This window comes from Bidens hawaiensis, unplaced genomic scaffold (assembly GCF_021521415.1).
Source record: "Bidens hawaiensis isolate Kalapana, Puna unplaced genomic scaffold, B.hawaiensis_p1.1 tig00010926_1, whole genome shotgun sequence".
In the NCBI taxonomy this organism is placed as follows: Eukaryota; Viridiplantae; Streptophyta; class Magnoliopsida; order Asterales; family Asteraceae; genus Bidens; species Bidens hawaiensis.
In genome coordinates, this window is record NW_027491844.1 from 630,473 (window position 1) to 635,753 (window position 5,281).

The following is a 5,281-nucleotide window of genomic DNA, read 5'->3' on the forward strand; positions in this document are numbered from 1 at the left end:
AGAATCCAATTCCTTTAAATTCCTTTAAATAATGGGATTCTAAATCCTTCCAATATGTGGAGGATTTCAAGTGAATTCGTTGGAATCTTTTCTCGAGATTTTTTTTAACGAGAACAACGAATAAAATATTCTGATTTTTTCGCTTTTTTGTTTTTGATTTATATTTTGAGTTATTAATTTTTTAGTATTATCTTTGAATATTTTTTTGAGACGTTTTTTTTTATCTTAATAGAAAACCCTTAAAAAAAATTCAAAAATAAAAAATAAAAAAAATCATAACGCAAAATATAAATAAAAAACAAAAAATCTAAAAAAACTAAAAATGTTTTCTCCGTTATTTTCGTAAAAAAAAAGAAAGAAAACTTGATTCCAATTCATGTCAAACGAACACATCAGGAATGGAATTGGATTTCAATTCCTTCAAATTCCAATTCATATTGGAATGTCAAGATTCCAAATCAAATTCCCTCAAATTCCAAATTCTATGCAAATTCCAATTCCAATTCCACTCCATTCTGTGAAACGAATGCGCCATAAAAGAAATATAACTTAACATATGAACCAAACATAACACACCCTACTACAAAAGTGAGTTTCGATCATCAAAAAATCAACTACATAACCAATAGCGGATAGTAAACCGCAATAATAAAGTAAAAATAGCTTCTTTAACGTCGTAATCACTGATGGATTAGCAACTAATTCTTAGATTTTGGTGCATTTGTGTTTATGTTTCCTATAGACTAATCAAATTTAAAGCCCTCATCGAGTTCTTTTAGGTTGATGTGATGCTAAAGGTTTACAGCAATTGGTGGAATTTCATCGTAGGTATTGTTTGATGAATGGGGAATAAGAATAGTGAGGTTATGGTTAAAATTTGATGAAAGAGTGAGAACAAGAAACCCCCTTCTTTTGTTTTCTAGAGGAGAAGTATATTAGTTTTTAGAAAATAGATATCATACTATGTAAATCACCAGGTATGTTTTACCATAATTTCACAATCACAAGATACACATATTTGGCGACACGGCTACTTCACTCGTAATATGAACTTTCATTCACATGATAATAAACTTTACGCGAATCTGATTTAGTGTCACTAAAAATATGCCCCCCACAGTATTTGATGCCCGAACCATATTGTATCTGCTTTTAATACTCAGATGACTGATGATTTATGTACTACGGAGTCTACAGTGATACATGAGTAAACTACATAAAAGATGATTGGCTGAAAATGTAAAAGTTTTCTCCTGTAACTAGATTTATAAAAATTATAAGCATATCTAATACTTTTTTTATTTTCTCTTTCACAAAAAAAGTTCATCACATTGCCTAGATCGACCCTTTTAGATCTTGTTCTAAAAACAATTTGGACCTCCATGTAACTGACGACTATAGTGAAACGGCTAAAAATAGTGAGAACTGAGACGTTAACTAGTCATTTTAACTTTGACAAACAGCTTTGTTTCTACCTGAGGGACATTGGTCCATTAACAGAAATTATGAACCAATTATGTTACGAATCGATGACCTTGGAGATGGTGGCAGGTTTGTTTGTGTTTTGATGTCAGAATCGATGACCTTGGAGATGGTGGCAGGTTTGTTTGTGTTTTGATGTCAGATATATGCACGGTTTCGTGAGTGGAAAGATGCAATCCAATGATAAAAATCATGAAATACAAAAAGGTGTTAAAACTCTAAGGTAGCGTTTGGTATGCATGAATGATAGGGGGAATGGAATGATTCATTACGTAAGAATGAAAAAAGTGGTGTTTGGTTGCTCAATGGAATGGAATCATCCATTACACATGGAATCCTATTCCATCAAAATCATTCCTTCCTACTCCCCTTCTTTTTTTTTCATTACATTCCTCCTTCACCCTACTTTCTCAACAACACCATCATCACCTAACAACAACTACCACTACCATCGCCATCACCGACACCTTACCGCCACCACCACCAGCGCAACCACCGCCACTGCCGTCGCCACCATTGTCGCTGTAACCACCGAAAACATTGTAACCGCCGCCGCCTAACCATCACCGCCACCCTGCCATCACCATCACTACCAATGCTACCACCTGACCATCACCGCCACTACCAATGCTACCACCGCCACCCCCACCACCGTCGCCATTGCCACCACCATTTTCGTCACCGGAGCTAACACCACCACCATCGCCATTGCGATTTTTTTTTTGTAAAAAAAATTATTTTGAGATAGTAGTGTTTTTATTATTTCTATTTCAATCATACAATTTTTTAGGATACCAAACAAAATAAGTAATAATTCATTTCATTCCCATAGGTTAACCAAACAAGACAAAGGAATTGAATGATCCATTTCATTCCCCCTTTATTCCATTACCTCCAACCAAACATATAAAACTTATATGTTTGGTTGGAGGTAATGGAATAAAGGGGGAATGGAATGGACAATGGAATGAAATGGATCATTCCATTCCTTTGTCTTGTTTGGTTAACCTATGGGAATGAAATCAATTATTAATTTTTATTGTTTGGTATCCAAAAAAATTGTAGAAATGAAATAGAAATAATAAAAACACTCATATCTCAAAATACTTTTTAACCCAAAAAAAAAAGAAAAAAAAGAAACTACAATGGCGACGATGGTAGCTCCGGCGACGAAAATGGTGGCGATGGTGGCGGCGGCGGTGGTGTTGGCAGTTGGTGGTGGTGCCAATGGTAGTGGTGGTGGTTGTTGTTAGGTGGTAGTGTTGTTGAGAAAGTAAGGTGAAGGAGGAATGAAATGAAAAAAAAGAAGGGGGTGAGAAGGAATTGTTTTGATGGAATGAGATTCCATGTGTAATGGATGATTCCATTCCATTGAGCAACCAAACACCACTTTTTTCATTCCCACGTAATGAATCATTCCATTCCTACTGTCATTTCTGCATACCAAACGCTACCTAAAAAGTAAAAATGCCTTCATTTGTTCAAATGTCTTCATAAATTCAAAATAATCAAAATCTGTTATACTGTTTTGTAAAGATCCAAGCATCTTTTATGAACTTCAAAAAAACTGGGATGAATTACAGAACCTGGCTTCTTGTATAATAAGATAATGTTTCTCAATCCAAACGTCTGCTGACATGTCTGTCACCTTGGAACCGATAAACCCAGCTCTAGTTAAAAACAAAAAAAAAAAAGACCCAATATCAGATACTCATGCCACCATCTATGTGGTACCAATCTTGCAAGATGTCACACACATAAAAAAATTAATAATCTTTGTGTATCTATTACTAGTAAAAGCGAGTAAAGATAAGTAAAAATCATTATATTTGATCCAAGTAGTGTTCGGTTTTATTAGCATGATGCAGCAGGGCCCGCCTCATGTTCCATCAGATTCATCTGGGAAAAAGGAGAATCTCATGTTACTATAATACTCCACTCTTGAGCTATATGGATGAAAATGTTCTGAATTTAAATTAGTTGCTAAACACAAGTGAACTAACAAGGATCCTAGTGTCATAAAAATTCAGAGTTCAACAAACAAGGAACATTTCAAGATCAAGAAAACTGAGCATATTTATGTATATTCTCCAAGTAAAGTTCCTTGTTATTTGATGACCCGTGCCCACCTCTACAAACAGCAAAACGTATCACGATCCATCAAATGCATCTGGGAAAAGGAGAATTCTTGTTACTATGTACTCTAATTTAAGCTAAATGCAGCACACAATCGGTACATCTTTAATAATCTTTGACAGTTTGCTTAGATTAGTTTAAGATAAATCACAAATTGTATACAGTCACTTCACAGTTCACACTATAATACGCATCAAATACATAAACAGCCACAAGAACTATCATGAAATCCGAATGCATATATAGGATAAACTGATAAAGTTGCGTAGCTAATAAACCCAACACTATAAATTTTTTGTAAAATATAATTATACGCTTAATTAGTATTCATACTTGATATGAAGACAGGTCCTGTAAATCCCAGTTCATTTCTTTCATGTATTGAAAAAAATCATGTGCCTGCAGGAACCAAACTCCAGTCAGATACCTGTTTAATGCATCCTCTAACTCTAGATTCTAAATGCCTGAATCAACTGAAAAGTATGTTTTCCAAAATTTTATGAACATGGATTTTAATTACATTTGTTTTAAGATATAATTTAAGTGTTCGTGTTCTGAAAGAATATTCCAAGTGTGAAATTACTTACTAATTACTCCTATAACATAATATTCTCGTTAGCTTATCTTGGATAAGAGAGACAAGCTTACTTAGTACTTACACGTATATACTATTAGAAACAGTACTAAAGCATATACTTTACACAGTAGAAGCCCAAACAATAATGCACATTTCGGCTTAATACTTAAGTCCTTAACCACACGAGGCATCATGCAATACACTAGTTTCATACAACATATTAACATGCACATGAAGAAAGTACAAACAAAATCGTAAAGCAACAAGCAAACACTTTCACATGCACATGGAATCAAACAGCATATGGAAGGTTCACAAAGCTTGCATATTAGACGCCGAGAGTGTACCTTGTGAAAGAGATCTGCAACTCCTTGAAGTAGTGGTCAAGCAAGATGTCAATCTCGCAGCAGCAACAGCGTTATGTAACGGTAGCATCGACTGCACACACCCGAGTTCCGACGGGCACCTAACGCGTAAATTACAACAAACTCATTAATAACAAAACAAAATATTAATCCGTAACTAAAAAGAAAGTGAAACGTTGCATAATGAATATGAGCAATAGTACACATTTATAGGAACCAATACCTAATTTCTGAAATTGCCTATTTTTGCTTACACACATCAATTGTAAATATGAAATGAATAATAATACCTAGAGAGTGAGAAGCGAGGAAGCGGTGAGGAGGCGGATGGAAGTGGGAATTTAGTATGGGAGGAAGCGGGAGATTTGGGCTTAATAAATGCGGATTTCAGATTTGAAATTGAAGCTTTCTTCATGAACCTGCAGCATCAGGAAGCCATCGCCAATGAAAATTATTGTCACAAATTGAATCCAAATTCTATAGGATTAATTGATTGTTGGTTAGGGTTTTAGGGTACACGAATCCGCTCGGATGACCCGATTATTTTCATTCCACGTTTAGGAGTAAGCCCACAGGCCCAATCTGAAAACCCCCCTGTTTTTTTTTTTCTCGGGTAGGACTTGAAGTCAAGACATTTCATCGTTAAAATAAAGTATTTGAGTGCCTCGTTTCAACCATTTGAGCTTAGGATCAATGGCCCTGCACGATAAAGTTGACCGCC

General features: G+C 35.1%; 1 pseudogene across 1 annotated transcript; it reads right to left on the reverse strand.

The window, feature by feature from the left end:
• Nucleotides 1–2,958: 2,958 nt before the first annotated feature.
• Nucleotides 2,959–4,999, reverse strand: LOC143536772 (protein NONRESPONDING TO OXYLIPINS 2, mitochondrial-like; annotated as a pseudogene). Its single transcript, XR_013135937.1, has 3 exons — nt 4,851–4,999; nt 4,543–4,661; nt 2,959–3,152 (listed from the first exon to the last, which is right to left on the reverse strand). The product of XR_013135937.1 is annotated as a protein NONRESPONDING TO OXYLIPINS 2, mitochondrial-like (transcript).
• Between the last annotated feature and the right edge of the window lie 282 nt (nt 5,000–5,281).